At 43.1% G+C, this 15,574-nt stretch overlaps 1 long non-coding RNA gene across 4 annotated transcripts in view; it reads right to left on the bottom strand.

Moving 5' to 3' along the window:
• LOC148687326 (uncharacterized) overlaps positions 1–10,785 on the bottom strand; it is a 109,917-nt gene extending 99,132 nt beyond the window's left edge. For all 4 annotated transcript variants that reach the window (XR_015947557.1, XR_015947556.1, XR_015947555.1 and 1 more), the window contains exon 1: positions 10,707–10,785. This is a non-coding gene — a long non-coding RNA (uncharacterized LOC148687326). The remainder of the gene's footprint in view (positions 1–10,706) is intronic.
• Between the last annotated feature and the right edge of the window lie 4,789 nt (positions 10,786–15,574).

Raw genomic sequence — 15,574 nt, forward strand, 5'->3', positions numbered from 1 at the left:
CCCTTCGCCACGACAAGGCATTGATCCATGAAGGGGATTGTTATGGAATAGGACATCCCTATTTTCATTGGAGAAATGCTGGAGGGTATGCAAGACCAATCCACCTCTGGTCTATTTTGCTCAGCAGGCTGCCTGCCTCCCCCCCCCCTATTCTAATCAACCCAAAGAAGAACAGAAAAAGCACACAACTAGATACATAGCCTTCTTGTGCGGGTCCATTTGATGGCCCAGGGGAGTGGAACCTGGTCCATGATTAGGGCAACCAGAGCATAGCCCTATCAAACAATTTTTAGAAAAGCCCCCCCCCATATCAAAACCACACTTTTTCTGTCCCACACATCTTTCCATAACCCATTTGAACTTAGAGAGGCTCCTGGAGACATTTATGTCAATTTTCTGTTTTCTGGCCAATCAGGGAAGCATTTATTTTCCAGGCTTAAATTACTGTTGTGGGAAACAGAATTTCTTCGTTGGGGAGGCAGGTGCAGTCTGCGCAGCATATGCATGTTCATTCCATTTGCTCAAGAGGCCCATCATTCTTAATCAGCTCTCCCCCACCCCAACTGATTCCTCTTAGGCCGTGCCACGCTTTGATTGGGCAGAATACTGCCTATTCTCTCTCTCTCTCTCTCTCTCTCTCTCTCTCTCTCTCTCTCTCTCTCTCTCAGCAACAGCCTTGTGTTTACACCAGGTCAAATGGGTACTAGTTGCCACTGGTGAGGGTCACATTTGGAAATCTAAAAAAATTGTGAGCAACCACAAAATGCCTATTTCACTGGGGGGGGGGGGAGCTGAAAATACTCAATACATTTCACAAACAGCCAGAATACTTACCACCCCACTCCCCAATGAAGCACAGGGAAACAATCACAAAGCACCCAAGCCATTGCCACTCCATTAAAAGAATAAAAATTGGGAGAGGCAGAGAACGTTTGCGGGCACTAAGGAAGGGTACCCTGGGGACAAAAGACATCACATCTAGAGGAGAGAGTTGTAGGAAAGTTCTTTCCTGGGTTTTCATGATAACTATTAGAAAGGAAACAACCCATTCTAGTTAAGAGTCTTTGGCAGGCACCTCCAAACTGCGACCCTCCAGATGTTTTGGCCTACAACTCCCATGATCCCTAGCTAACAGGACCAGTGGTCGGGGAAGATGGGAATTGTAGTCCAAAACATCGGGAGGGCCGAAGTTTGGGGGTGCCTGGTCTTTGGGGATCAGACCAAAGTTTTTTTTCTCACCCAGCATCCTCTTTTGCACAGTGGCCCACCTGATGCCAGCCTGAGTTATGGGACAAAGCCACTTTATAGGTCCCCAAAGCATTCAACGTTTCCATGAACAAGCAGAAAAGCATTGTGAAAACAAACCTTTTTCAAGCAATGCTCAGAACCCATCCATATTAAGGATCCTCGGCAGCATGCTTCAGATGAGGCAGCATGATTCAAATGAGGAGTACAGCTTATTTGCTAAATGCAGACTAAAGCACATACGCACAGCTGCTGACCTGCCACTCTAACTTTCTTGGCTGCTATTTTCTGCTTCATCACTTCCAGGAAACAACAGAAGAACAGCCAAACAGCTCAGACAACACCCCATCAGAGGCTTCTAACAACTCTGCAAAGTGGATGGGTTTGTTCAATAAATACAGCTGTGTGCCGTTTAATATGGAAAACTGAATCCGTGTTCTTTTATATACACTGGGATTTTATATATGAAAAGGTATTTTTTTAAAGTCAGGGGTTAAGAAATCCATGCATGGATTAATTTACTTCAAAAAGAATTAAATGGTGCCTTGTTTCTTCATGAAGGGAGAGAAAAACCTTTTAGATAAGATCTGTAACCTAAGTATATACAATATGATTATTGGGTTCACTATTGTGCTACAGTTAGGATGCAGTCCCAAAATTAAGGGGTGTGAGTCCAGAAACAGTTCACCTGCTTTATCCAAGACCTTGCCAGGCTCTGTTGACAAGGTTTTTTTGTGTGTGTCAACCATTTACCTCCCATTGGAAACACTGGGTTGTGTTCAACTAACTTCGGTTCATTCATTTCAATGGGCCATTCCTAAGTAAAAGTTAGTTGAATGCAACCAATTCCTTCTGAATAAAAAGGAAGCAAACTACTGGTGCTCCACAGCTGGTACAATTTTGCCTCTGATTGCAGGACATTTCAGGTATTAGGACAATGTGCCACAACACACCATCTTGGCCGTGAGTCCTGGAAGATCTCTTCCCTGCCTTGCAAGCATTTCCCTACCTAGCCTGGGAAGGTAGGGTCCTGACTGACTGCAGCTACAAGAGCTGAGGCTGCTGAATATTTCTTACCCACTGTTCACCACAAGGTCCCAGGGTCCATTACAACAATGTAACACACAACTATAAACCCATTATAATTTTAAAAACAACCCAGAACAATATAATTTCAGCAAAAGAAGTGGGTCCCACGAAATAAAATGGCTAAATAATATGTTGATACAGTTCCACAATTGGCAATAATGAACATCTTTCTAATTAAAAATAAATATTGAGATGATTTTATTTTTTTATTGTTTAAAAAAAGATGTATAAAAGCAACCTCCACATAGTGGTAGTACTTTTATACTGTAGGTTTGGGTTACTAAATTCCCAGGAATTTACCTTGCTCTGTATTTAATACAAAAACATGATTTAGGAAAATGGAATGTTTTTTGTGGTATAAACTGGGAATGGGGAACTGAGCAGAAATGGAGTCATAGTTCAATTTTAAGAGGTGGATGTGCCTTTTTTTCTGAAACAGAATTGGAAACTATTTCAGAGAACAATACAGTATTTGGAAAACTGGAGCCTGACAGTTACGAGCATTTTCTAATACCAAAGAGCCTTTGTGTCATGAACTTCAATTGTGTATGTCTCAGTAATTACATTTTGAAAGCAAATGAATAAATTGAATTGCCACAATGTCATTCCAGGAGACTGTTTCAAGAGAGGCAATGTATTTTTCTTTTAACCTGGCATTGTCAAGTTAAGTAAGTGCAACTCATTAAAAAGCGCATATTTCCCTCTAAATCGTTGTTCCCGCAAGGGGACAATGACAATAAAGATATCTTATATATCTTATCATGCCAAAGGGTTTGAAAAGATCTGGATTTGATTTAATACTTATACTCTGAATTTCTATTAAAATATTTGAAGTAGTTTACAATTAAAAGCAACAGAAATACAATATAAAAAGCTCTAAAATTTAAATGAATGAATGAATGTGTCGGAATCAAGAACAATGATAATATATTTCATCTAATGCTTCTGATGCTGTGTCCTGGCAAAGGACAATTTCTGGGGTTCTGATTGGTTTTCCTTTGGCAGTCACCCAAAGGCAGTCTTTTTTCTAGGCAGCACCTCTCATCTCTATGGTCTCCCGTGGCCTGCTCTGGACACTGATGGCAACTATCTCTATGATAATTTTAATTGCCATCTGGCTGATCTTTCCTTAACCTGTGAGGCTATAGCAAGGTCTTTCTGACCCTTCTGATGTTTCTGCGTCTGCTGAGTCTCCTGGTACAGAATCACCTGTATTTCAAAGACCATAAAAATATTTGCTAACATTTCATTGGACAACAAACACAATTCCTACCGTAGGACTTTGCCATTTCTGACTGAACACAGCAACTGCACAGCAGTAGGTAAGTGAGCACTGAATAGCAAGCTATTCAGATTGCTATTTTCTTAATTGGCAAGTATTTTATCACTCAAGAAGAAAGCAAATGGGTGGCAAGCTTCTTACATGGAATGTTACTCAATGTTCTTATGCTTCACGGCACTGTGTCTTAATAGCACAACCCTATATAAGTTTGTCTAGAAGTTTTTATCCATCTAGACTTACTGTCAGGTAAGTGTCTTTAGGATTATAGCCCGAGTAATCCAATTGCTAAGAAACAACTAGCTTTACTTACTGATTTCCCAGGCTTCTGCCCTGTTGATGTTAGGGTTACTAGTTTTAAAGGTATTCCTTGTCAGGCAATAAGGTCAAGGCCTTTTCGGTGGTGGCTCCGTAAGGGCTGACCCAATACACTTTGAGGGGTGGGAGGCACTCCCCACAAGGTGCATAGTGCACAAGGCAAGCCAGTTTGCTTTGGCACCTAGACAGACCATTACCTAGGGAGTAAAGGAACAGTAGTGGCAAGTGATGTAATAACTAACAATTTCCTTCCATTGCATGTCACCCCAAATCATCTGCCTGCAGTGCCTGCCTCAGTCCACCTAATGGTAGGGCCTCATCTTTGTGGAACTCCCCCTCAATGGACATATGCCTTTACTATATTTTAAATGGGACTTGAAAATCTTTTTGTTTCAATCTGCTCTTAGATATGATGTTGGGATGGCCATTTAAATTGCTAATTGTTTCATCTCACGTCATGCTGGTCTATAGAGTGCTTAGACTGCAGTTTCATATTTGCAGTTCTAAAGCTGTAGCTTTAATAGCAACTGATAGCTTCAATTCTGTATGTGGGAAACCTTAAGCCCAGGAGCCAGATGGTTATACCTTAATCTTCCCAGCATCTCCCTTTGGGATTCTTCCTGACTCCAGTTGCCACAGGCAGCTTGTTCTCCATCTTCAAGCCTGGATAACAGGACCTCCAGAAGCAGGCATTCAGGATTTCTGCATGATACATAAATTAATAATTGTTCAGAGAGAAATAGTAACCAGTTACAGGGCAGAATAATCCCTGGTGCTGCTAGAGGTACAGTACCTGCTCAATCACCTCAAGATACACAACTTGTTAAGGGCTGTTCATACAGATTGTTGTTTATCTCTGTTGTTCAGGTTGAGGATAGTTTATAATGCAAAGGAGGGGAAATATGCTGAAATATGACCCTTACATGGTACCATGTTATGACAGGTGAAACTAGAACTGATGCAGGGCTGTCTTAAGCATATCTGGCGCCCTGGCACCGTGGTGCGATGGATCCCTCCGGCGCCCCTCCCGCCCCGTTTCCCGGCACGGCGGGCGCAGCACGGCTACCACAGGCACAGCTGCGTGGCGCCCCCCTGGCGGCCTGCGCCCCCCAGCCTGGCCATTGGGCCGGCCCTGAACTGATGCACTGGAAAGGTCTGCCATAGTGAGTTTGTTAGGGCTGAGGTATAGTCACTTTTGGACAGTAAAGGAGAAACTGTTAACCTGCTACAGCCTCTGGCACTCATTAGCTGCCCCACTGGACTAATGGAGAAAGGGCTGTTATGAAACATTTTTATGTCTGGCGTCTGGCCAGAACTGGTTCTGTTGGAGACCTGTAATTGGGAAGGCTGGCAATAGTAGATAAAAAGGAGCTGATAGCTGGCTTGACTCTTCCTAGTAATTGTTATGAAAAAGCAGTGCGCCAGGATATTTTTTTTTGCCACAATGTGTGTGTGTGTAAGAACTGGAAATGTACCTTCACATTCGCGGGTGAGGAACCTTTTTTTTAGTCTGAAGGCAACATTCTGTTCTGGGCAACACTCTAAAGGGCATGTACCAGTGGTGGACTGTACAAGAGTCAAAAGTGGGTGGATCAATGAATGTAAATTTTGTATTTGTACAATAGCTTGTTTCTACAGACATTCACGTATGCATTAAGATTCAACTCACACATTATGTTCAAGATTTTATGACTTGCTAGGGAATCTAAAGCAGCCACAATGAATTAAGGCCACCTTTACCTGAGAGTGTGTCCTCCTGAACTTAATAGGTCTTATATGGGAGCTGACATACACAGGATTGCACTGTAAACCACCTTTATAATAGTAAAAGTAAATTTCACAAAATGGAACAAATTGGTTTCCTTCAAAAACAACCCCATAAAGATTGCAAATCAATCAGATGGTGCATTTCAGCTTTCACCAAATAATCTGCAAAGTACCAAAATGCATTTACATATCTAAATCATTCTACAGTGTCAAAAAAAAACCCCCAAAACATTTAAACAATTTAGGAATGTAACAAACAAACAAATTGCTTATTTGTAGCACAGATCTGAAAACAGAAAGGTATTGCCTCTTCCATCACAAGAGAGACTTCTGCTCCAGAGATTCAGGGTCTACTGATTCCGATGGCCAAATTAAATTAGACGGAATGTTTCTCTTCTCGTAAACATCCTCCCACATATCACGTAGGGATCAGGGTAGGTTTTTTAGTGTGGAAAGGAAGTGTTAAATTTCCCCAGACCTCCAGATGCTTTTTCCTAGCAACACCCCCCTCCCAAACACACACACCTTATATGTGAGTTGAGAGGTGTTAATGGTAGTTCCAGCCTGACTAATTCTGATTCTTGTGCTGTAAAGGTCACAGTCCTAATTTTGAAATGGTGGTATGGGAAGGAGGGGGTGAGATTTAAAGTAAAGGAGGTGAATCCATGATTTACAGTTTTGTGACCTTGATTTAGCCCATGAAGCTGCTTCTTGTGGCCTCCTGCCAGCCCTTTGCCAAAATCAAGCACTTATTTCCTTGAAGTGCAAGACTATGCCTGTTTCCTATTGTGTTCAATGGGGCTTATTCCCTAGTAAGCACGTTTAGGATTGCAGCCTAAGATTCCTTCTCATTCCCAAGTTTATCTAGAAACAGCATAAAATGGCACTAATTAAAACTCTGTGGTTGCTATAGTGAAAAAGTTCTTTCCTTATTTCAGAACAGCTCTGGATAATTGGTACAGTTAAAAAAAAATCCAATGAAGGAAACTTCATGATTATGCTAATATTTCTGTCTTTTAGCAACTGTTTATGAACATTTGCATTTCGTTTGCTCATATCATTTTCTTCCTTCCATTGTTTGGTAGCAGTCCAAGTTTCTGTATACACAAGGAATGCCAACTGGGACGGTATTTGACAATAACCACCCTTGTGATAAGTTTTCCAATCAACTATTTCTGGCTGCAATATAATGCTTCGCAATTGCTGGCTATAGACCAATTCTGCCTTGCCCAAGATTCTGCCAAATGCACTAAAAAGATATTGCAAAACAGTTTTAATAAGAGTGCATTTGAACTCCTCAGCATGCAGTCTGTTTACCTTGTTTTGCTTTACCCACAGATGGTACTGATGCAAGCCCATTCTTTGGGGGCAGAGTATATTTCCAGTCTGTTCCCTATTAAAATGCAGTAATATGCTGGGCAAGATTATTTATGTGTTGTTTTCCTTTTGACATTTTGTGGAGGTGGCAAATGGGCACTGCAAGCAAAGTAAGAGATGCAAAGGCTATAAAATGCCAAAGCAAACAATGCTTCTTGCATTTGGGAAGCATAGATTCCTGGCTGCTGATGGAAATCCACACCCCTACATAGCTGAGCATTATTTTAGCTTACTTCCTTTTTTTCATATTTAGCAGATTAAGAAATAGGCTAAATACTTCATTTTACATTATGCCATTTTTATTATCATTGCCAACTTTCCTGTTGCCTTTTCATACAGCTCAGCCCACTATGCTGTCCGGTAGAGAATATGGGGATGCAACAAAGTCTGCTTAAAATGAGCATGAGCAGTGATGTAGGCCCTGAAAAGTCCCTCTTTGCTCAATTAACCCAATGTAACTGGAGAAATGGCCTGCAAGGTTGATGCTTAAAATTTGTGGAGTGTCAGAAAAATATAGGGACCTGAGTGAAGGGGGGGTCTGTATCTGTATCCCTGAATGTGTTCATTTATTTTGAAAGAATGGAATGAAATCAAATCCAGGAATCACAGATGGTCAGAGTTTCGTTTTTGTGACAGTGAGTGGAAGGGGCCTGGGGCAATTCTTCAAGAGAGATACAGAATACAACATTAAGAGGCAATGTGTAGACTTAGCTGGATGAGTTCTGATGGACATCCATTTTGAAGTAAGGAAGGAGTTAGGAAATGTCACTCTAAAATCTAAAATAAACCTGCCAGGTGACATATTTACGATATCTCATAAATATCTCTGCTGCATTAATCTGTCTCCTCACAGCCACTGCAATTTGTAAGGATGAGCTGAAAGTTATCAGGCATGAGTTTGTTTGTTTTTGAGTGGGTGTTATGTACTAAGCTTGGATCCTAGAACAATAAGCAAGTAGGATCCTAGAATGCAACAACTGATTGGCTTGCAGGAGAAGACCAATCAAGCTCCAGGGAGAAGTTAATCTGCCTGTTAGGCTGGTAGCATTGTAGAATGCAACAACGGATCGGCCTGCAGGAAAAGACCAATCAGGCTCCAGGAGGGAAGCAGAATCAGCCAATCAGACGGGGCTCATTGTGTAAATAATGTATATAAAAGCCTGAGGTTCGGGGGGGGGGGCATTTCATTCACTGTTTTACAAGCTGCATGAAGTCACTACATGACTCCGAGTATATTTCAGTGGGATTTCCCCCCAGGATAAAGTGCATTCTGGGCATTTTGGAAGAAAATGGTAGCCATCAGCTGGCAGCTGCTAAAAGAAGCACCACCACCCATGCAGAAGCCTGGAGCTCACATACCGTGGAAAGAAGAAGAATTGCTGTGCTATGAATGGTAAGTTGCCCAAACATCTTCCCCCAAATTGCCATGTTTCTCCAAATCTCTACCTATTAAAGAGACAGTTAACTAGAGAGGGGGAGACATTCTCACACAGACCTGTATGTTCACAGGGCAGCCTCCATGCATTTGTGTTGATTGCTAGAACTGTCCACAGCCCACCGATATGTCCTTGAGCCCCTCGATCTTGGTCCCCTATCTAGAGTCAAATAGGAGACCATCCCAGATCTGATCCTGAATTGCTTCGGGATCATAGCTTAATTAGTTTGCGTGTTGTTGTTTTGTATAATAAAATAAAATAAACAAAAGATCATGAGGGGAAACGGTGGAGACATTTCACCTTCTTCCCCTCCTCCTGACTAGAAGTAAGGAAGTTCAATTCTGCAGGGTGTTCCTTTGCAAGTGATTTTTCTCTGAGGAAGGTATGCTTGCAAAAAAGCATCCAACACTTCGCAGGTTCCGAGGACCTCAACTTTTCAGTGAAGGCGTTGCAGGGTTCTGATTCAAGGACAGACTGTTAAGCAGGAAGGAGTCGCGCTCTGTCAGGCTGGAAAGGGGGTTGGTCTGAAGAGAAGAAAGATGCACCCTTAAGATATCCACACTCACTCACTCACACACTCCTACCTTCTCCCATGAAGACTCAGCCTGCAGTCAGGTAACTCTTGACCTTGCTATGGCTTTTCCCACCTGATACTGTCTTCTCCTCCCTGCTTCATGTTCTGCTCCCTGACAGCTCCAGACCAAAATATCTTCCCCACATTTGTAACACTTTTCATAATTTTGCCCTGTTTTCCAATAGTTCAGTGAATGTCAATGTGGTGCATCTGATAAAATAGAGATAAAGGTAAAGGTAAAGGGACCCCTGACCATTAGGTCCAGTCGTGACCGACTCTGGGGTTGCGCGCTCATCTAGCATTATTGGCCGAGGGAGCCGGCGTATAGCTTCCAGGTCATGTGGCCAGCATGACAAAGCCGCTTCTGGCAATCCAGAGCAGCACATGGAAACTCCGTTTACCTTCCCGCTGTAGCGGTTCCTATTTATCTACTTGCATTTTGATGTGCTTTCGAACTGCTAGGTTGGCAGGAGCTGGGACCAAGCAATGGGAGCTCACCCCGTCACAGGGATTCGAACCGCCGACCTTCTGATCAGCAAGCCCTAGGCTCAGTGGTTTAACCACAGCGCCACCTGGGTCCCAAAATAGAGGTAGAAAACACAATATTCCCAACATTCACGAACAATGCCTATTCTGGATGAGATTGGTGGGAGTTTGAGGCCAACAATGTCTGGAGGGGAATAAAGAGGGGCGGTGTGTCCAGTTTCACTGCTTGAGGCAAAGTGGGAAGTGCCGCCCTCCCTTCCGCTGCTGCCGCCGCTGTTGCCACCACACCTGCAGCTGTCGCTGCCACAACTAGTGGCCGCTCTGCTGCCACTGTGCGCCTTGCTGGATGATGCTGATTTCAGGCAAGATCACACTGATTTCGCGGGACCACTTGCCAAAATCATATGAGAGCTTGAGTCCACAAGATCTCATGTGATTTTGGATGAGATCCCACCCAAAACGGACGTGATCTTGCCTGAAATCTGTACCAAAGTTGGTGGCACTTCTCTGCTGCTGGCAAAGGTGGCAGGGCAGGTGGGGTGCCCATGAAAGTACCACCTGGGGTACTACTGACATCTGAAGCAGTGGCACTTTAACTGAAAATTCCAAAATGTCTGAAGTAATGATGAAACTCACCCTGACCCTCCACTGAGAGATTTGAGCTATGCAAAAAGCTGAAAAAGGAAAGACTTGGGGGGGGGGAGGCTGAGGATGATGTGGGCAACTCTTCTCACTGAAATATTATACACTTTATGGTGTTATTAAGAAATTAGAAGAGGGTGGCTTTGAAAACTTTCTGACAAGATTTTGGAACTATTTTATGGAACTAGATGATGTTGCAGTAACTGTCAAAAAAGCTCACTGAGTAGGAGTTCTCACTTGAAAAGCTTCTAATAATCAAAAAGACATTAAAGTGTGATTTATGGATCCATTCACCGCACACACAAAAGATTATGAGAGAGGCCAGGTTTCCTCCCTATAATTAGTAACAAATTGAACTCTTAAGAGATAGCAACAACTAAGATCCAGTTACTGAGGCTCTAGTGAAGGGAGGCCAAAAGTATACATGCGCCTTGTAGTCCATAAATGTTTCAGTTTATATGCCTCTAACTTGGAAAACAGTGTAAAGTGGTACCTTGGTACTTGAATAGCTTGGCTCACGAACAAATCGGCTCCTCAACGCTGCAAACCCGGAAGTGAGTGTTCCAGTTTGCGAACATATTTTTGGAAACCAAACGTCCAATGCGGCTTCCGTGGCTTCTGATTGAGTGCAGGAAGCTCCTGCAGCCAATCGTGCCTTGGTTTTTGAACCATTTTGGGAGTCGAATGGATTCCCAGAATGGATTAAGTTTGAGAAGCAAGGTACCACTGTACTGCTGTTATTGAGAATTGGTCTTAACTCATATAGACTCTAACCATGTGCTCCCCCATAACTAACAACAGCACCAAACCCTTTCACATTTGCCCTGGTGTATACTCCACATAGGATATGGGGCCAATTGCTGTTGCCAAAAAGTGCCTCCTTCAGCTTCCTAATTCCTATCCTATACCAGGGTTGGAGAACCTGTGGCTCCCATGTCAGTGGACTACAACTTGCATTATCTCTGATAATTGGCTATGTTGTCTGGGCCTGATGGGAGTCCAGTAATTTATAGAGAATAGCCGTTTCCTTATTCCTGTCATAGACTGTTGGAGCTTAATTCAGAGAACTGGGATCACTAATCCCACTTCTGGTCCCTTCTGTGGCCAGTCTACTTCTGGAATTTGGTAGTCTGAGGTCAGCAAGAGTTGACTTCATCTTTCATCACTCTTTTGTATTTATTGTTTAGAGTTTGGAGCAAAAACAAAAGCACACAAGATCAGTTGTGAGCTCTTTTCAACTTTGTCACAATGTTTGCAGCTGCCTCCATAACTAAATACTCTCAAAAACAGCCTTGAGAGAGAAGCATGTGAAGATAATAGGAACAGGGAAGGTGAGTTTTATGAATGTCTCTGTAACCTTTATATTCTTAATTTACTTCAAAAATTTGTTTCAAAAGAATATATTTGCGTGTTCAGACCCAGAAACCTCCCCCCTAAAAAAAATTCACACATGACTCAAATTTTGGTTTGGTTTTTGGCAGAATTTAGGCCACAACTTTATTGATTACAGAAAGTGAGCTGTTGCATAGGCTCTGGTTCCAGCATAAGTCAGCCAAGGGTGAACACCTGGATAGGCGGAAAGCTGGGAACAGGCTATGTCCGCCACCCAGATGTCCCCCTGGGCACAACCCCCTCACAGGGGTTGACCAAACCATTTGAGTTCCTGGATTCCTTTAACGGAATACCCTTCACATAGGGATGATGAGAGCGTTCTCCCATCCCTATCACCTGAACCAGTGCCTATCCGCAACCTTACAAGTTGTGACAATTTGCTACATGGCAGGCAAAACCCAAATGGCACCAGCCAACCAGCCAAGTGGGGGAAATTCCTGCCATGCCCCTGTCCCAACGACAGATGGCACACAATGGCATAGCAAGGTCAAGCGCAACAAGCCCTAAAAGTAGGGAGAGGAAGCTCTGGGTCACGTGCATGGGCATATATAGGTCCCTTGATCCGTTTGGACTGCGCCCCATTGGCCAGATTGAACCCAACATCGAGGGACTTACCAATCGGGTGTTGTGGCTGACCAATCGTAGCCACCCACAACACAGGGTGTCAGTACCTATACGTGGGCAGGACAAAACAAGGAAAGATCCATACAAGAAAGTCTACATGTTCTTTGAGTTGGCGATTCTCAATTCTGAAAGCCTCTTGAAAACATTCACAAATCCATTCACAAATCCGTATTCATCCAATTAAGTGAGGAAGAAGTGGCCTGTAGTGTCTTCCTTCTATGCAGGCAGGCTCTGTGTTGCAGAATGGGTGAACACACAGAAGTGTGAGTCAAGGCTAGCAGGTAGGCTTCCTCCCTGGACAAGGATGAATTCATGAACTGTTGTCTTGGGCCCAGTGGCTGCCAATGGGCTACTGGACCCAATCAATATGTTAGCACTAGAGTACAAAGCCAAAAATGACTTTGGACCTGAGTACCTAAAATCAATAGGGGGGTGCCCTGCTGCTGGTGGTACCGCCACTGGCATCTTGTACCTGAAAGATTTTGTTTCTGGCAAATTTGAAAACATCTGTTGTGCAGATATTTGGTTTGTCTTTAAATGTTTTTATTTTTTTGTTCATACAGGGCTCATTTTCCCAGAATGGAACAACAACAACAACTACTACTACAACTTCCCATTATTAATTAAACTCAGGGTTAGCAACCATCTCTGCTGCTGGTATTAGTTGGGTTCGCCCTCATGTGTTCTTTTCAGGAGGTGGTTCATGGATGGCAGGAATCAGAAATATGAATAAGTGATCCTTATAATTTTCAACAGTGATAGAACTAAGATATGAGTGTGATGTTGGACAAAAAGTAGGCTCAGAGTGCCAAGGCACACAGCTATAATGAGTTGTTCAGGAACACCAAGAAAGCAATCAAACAGAGATGTAAAACGAAAATGTTTGTTGATCCATGAAGCTATTGAAAATGCAATTGCTTTAATGTTACACTTGCAAAATCTTTTCCAGCCATGCTCCTCAGACGAGAACTATAAGACACACCATGTGGCTGAACCAACATTTAGCAAGCATAACTATTTTTAGATGTCAGAAAATTCAAACTGTGAATGTATTGGATTTCAGAATGTAGCAGACGGTTCAGTTTTGAAAATCAAAATCCTAGGCTTACTTCAAGCCCCTTTTTGTATCTGAGCCATAACAAATTCGTATTATAACTTTTTTAAGTGTGGCAATGCTCCTTAAAACTCAGCAAGCACAAGCAAGGGATGAGAGCTGAAGAAAAGAGGAGAAAATGTACAGCTCAAGCTGGGCTAGTGGAGGTTAGTCTATTGGTGTAAATGGGGCGCTGCCCCACCAGCCCCTGCCTGGCTGCCTGCCAGCTTCCTCCTTCTTAGTCTCGGTGCTGTCATTATAGAACTCAATAAGGCACGTGGCCTATCTAGTCGAGCATCCTGTTCCAGTCAACCAGATGCCTATGGGAAATCTGCAATCAGGACCTGAGCACTAGTGCATTCTTCCATCCCTCAGATGCGTACTACCTCTGGCCAAAAAGGCAAAGCATTGTTTCTATGATCCATGGAAACAAAGCAGAGCATCCACCATAGCTAGCAGCCACTGATAGGCTTATCCTCAATGAATTTGTCTAAAGCCATCCAAGTTGGTTGCCATCACTGCCTCTGCTTGAGTGAATTCTGTGGTTTAACTCTGCACTGAGTGAATAAGCATAACTCTACACTTCCTTTTTTCTGTCCTGAATCTTCCAGCATTCAACTCCAGTGGATGCCTGTGAGTTCCAGGGTTAAGAGAGTTGTTCTTAGGTCAAACCCTAGGCAACAGCTCATGGTTAGTGAGAAGTGAGCTTAATCATGAGACCACGTTCCAATGACATGATAGTCCAAACCTTAACACATGATAGCAGCAAAAAGGACCGGGGAGGAACAAAGTGGCCATGAGTTCCTCTTCAGGAGCATGCACATTCGTAAGGTCTCACTAAGCCAAGGTTTGACTTTCAGTGTGGTGTAAACTAGGACATCCTTTCAATAAATAATCCCAAAGGAACTATGGAACACACCATTGTTTTAGCACACTCAGTGCAGGCTCCACCCCAAATATAAGCCCCAGGAGCAAACCGGAATAAAGCCTGCTCACCTGCGATCCACTCAACTGGAACCATCCCCAACGGCACCACAGATAGGCGCGTTTGAACAGGGGGGTTGGCGGGAACCCTCCAATGCTCCATGGTACTGGGAAGGCAGGCCACCTCCTGGTGAGTCTAGGCGAAGATCGGGGGCATCGAAAGCCAGGGGCCGCAAATGGAGCCCACCATCGCAAAAGGGGTGGTGAGCGCTTATTTTAGTCAGTGAAGCCACTCTCAAAAGGAAGACTCAAGAATACAACCTTTTTATTTATTTTTTTCTAATAAAAAACAAAGTAAGTAAGCAAGCAAACAAACAAACGAAGCATTTGCAAATGTGCCCCTTAGCTTGTATAATTGATTGACTGTAATATTCCAGATACCTGTGTGAAATGCAAATCAAAGATATGAGGAATGCAGCAAAAACTGTTCTGTGTTGTTTGGCTGGTGCTGAATGTTGTTTGTGCTATAATTAGAGAGAAGCAACTGCCCTGGAAGCCTGCCATTCACCACAAGTGTATTTTCTGCAATGTTTACAGCTTCAATAAAATTGATGAAAAATTTAAATGATGCTCTACAACTATTAAAGGAAAATTGGCTTTTGGACATATCTCTGTTAAGTGGACAATTACCTTTTTCCCCCCAAAAGAAATGCAAATAAAAGCAAATGAAGCAGAAATGGCAATGTTCTGGAGAAAGATTAAGGCCTGTTAAAGGTAGAAATGAAATAACTAGGATGTAGTCAACACCATATTGAAGACCTTAAAATAAGCAATAGAAGCCTGAGCACACATCCGTCCTTGTTCACTTAAACTGGTTCTATGAAAAAGTAAAGTTCCACTAGGTCTGTATACAGTGGTACCTCGGGTTACAAATGCTTCAGTTTACAAACTCCGCTAACCCAGAAATAGTACCTCAGGTTAAGAACTTTGCTTCAGGATGAGAACAGAAATCATGCTCTTGAGGCACGGTGGCAGCAGGAGGCCCCATTAGCTAAAGTGGTGCTTCAGGTTAAGAACAGTTCCAGGTTAAGAACGGATCTCCGGGACAAATTAAGTTCTTAACCAGAGGTACCACTGTATAGCCATCCTTCAGCTATATAGATAGAGTGAAAGCCAATGGTGTCTGTCTGCTAGCGCTGACTGTTACCAGGGCCAGCTCAATACATTTTGCTGCCTGAGGCAAAGGACAAAAATGGCACCCTCCACCACGACACATACAGAAAGCCAATTTAACTAGTCATTGATTCTTACTGCAATGCTGGTAAAAG

The sequence above is a fragment of the Zootoca vivipara genome, chromosome Z1 (genome assembly GCF_965207765.1).
Source record: "Zootoca vivipara chromosome Z1, rZooViv2.hap1.1, whole genome shotgun sequence".
In the NCBI taxonomy this organism is placed as follows: Eukaryota; Metazoa; Chordata; class Lepidosauria; order Squamata; family Lacertidae; genus Zootoca; species Zootoca vivipara.